General features: G+C 31.3%; 1 pseudogene; it reads left to right on the top strand.

Moving 5' to 3' along the window:
- The first annotated feature begins 1,336 nt into the window (after nt 1–1,336).
- LOC138828810 (U6 spliceosomal RNA) lies at nt 1,337–1,437 on the top strand (annotated as a pseudogene).
- The last annotated feature ends 251 nt before the right edge of the window (nt 1,438–1,688 follow it).

The raw sequence follows: 1,688 nt of genomic DNA, 5'->3' as shown, positions 1-1,688 counted from the left end.
TTGAACCTGGTATCCTAGGGCCCATGGGTCCTGCAGAAGAATAATAGCTTTTAGACATCATATCAGCAAAATTTGGGTATAATCAGTAAGAATGCTTCAGAAATATGGAGAAAAACACTTTGGGACCAGCAAGTTAAAACAATAAACAGAGTATCAGAGTAAAATCCCTTATACATTAGTGGAAAACAATACTGTTATTTTACCATATGAATTCAGAAGACCACGAACACATAGAAGGTATCACAAGTTTATACCGAAGACATTGAATTGATACTTTTTATATTCTAATATATATTCTAAACCTAATTATTAATATTCCAATCTATTTATGAGTATAAATGTCAATATATTTGTCAAACTATCAATTCTAGTAAGATTCACTGTGTGAAATTTAAAATCAGCACATATAAATATAAAATATATAAGTATATATAATATAAAAAAGACAACTCTGTTTTAAAGTATTATTCCATTATCTCTACCTCAGTTTTTGGTAGAGTTAGATTTAAAGCTTTACCATTTGTTGATTTACAGCCTAGAGGCAAGAGGAAACACTGTGATTAAAACATTACCAATTTAAGGCCTAATATCGAGGAGAAACTTATGGACTTCTCCAGGAGCTATGGAAATATTTGGTGATAGAAAGTCAGTAGTGTAAGTTCCTGCCTGGTTGGATGATAGACAGGCAAGGACAGTAGGTAATCATGCATATGAACAATTTTTTCACCTTCTTGGCTTTAGCTACTTTTGAAATGATAAGTATAATAAACAATTATATTTTGATAAAATGCCTTCCATTCTAAACAATTCTGTCTGAACTGTTCATCTCTCTATGATCTCTTGTAACTAAGGTTAGTTTTGTTCCAGTGGACAATCTTTGCTGTCACGGTAAGATATTCTGGTTGGTCTGTTCCTACATGGAAGAAAGGTAAAGGGTCAGCTAGACATTTGTCCCAGCAAGACCTCATTTTGGAAATTTTAATTTGCACAAGTTAAGAAGTAGCTCTTAAGCAAGGCTTTCTTTGAATCCATTAGCTCCACAAAGCTAACTCAGTTGATAAATACTTGAAAAGCAATCACCTTTGGACATAGCTGTAAAGGCTTCAAAGTATGATAAAATTTAAAATGAAAAAGACAAAATAGTCATTGACAAAAAATTGCAAATGTGAGCAATCGACCAAGAAATAGGTTTTTTTCCATTATACACAGAATTTTAGAGAAATAAGATCAATAGAATTTTTAGGAACAATAAGGGTTCCTTGTTATAAATAGTCAACCATGGATATATGCCTGTATAAAGAGTGCATCATTAAGTACTTAAATTTAGATGATACTACATCTTTCAGCAGCAGGCCTACCCAAATTGCAACAATACAGAGATTAACATGGCACTTGCCGAAGGATGATATGAAAATTTGTGAAGTATTCCATATTTTTCATTCTTCTGATGCAAGAAATGAAAAACAGTTAAAAACAGTTATTAAAAAGTTCATTACAAAAATAGAAGTGTAACAATACGTGTAATTCATAGAATTAAAGGTTAGTTTGACATCAGTATATTAAATCTTCACCTGAGAAAGGCCTTTACATAGCATAACCTTTACAAAACTTGAAATTAGTTAACATTGTCATTTTATCCCAAAGAAATAAAATAATACAAGGACCTAGGAAAAAAAGAATCTTAAACT

This window comes from Dipodomys merriami, unplaced genomic scaffold (assembly GCF_024711535.1).
Source record: "Dipodomys merriami isolate MVZ:Mamm:240054 unplaced genomic scaffold, mDipMer1.0.p SCAF_164, whole genome shotgun sequence".
NCBI classification, from domain to species: domain Eukaryota; kingdom Metazoa; phylum Chordata; class Mammalia; order Rodentia; family Heteromyidae; genus Dipodomys; species Dipodomys merriami.
This window is presented reverse-complemented; position numbering and strand designations above follow the sequence as displayed.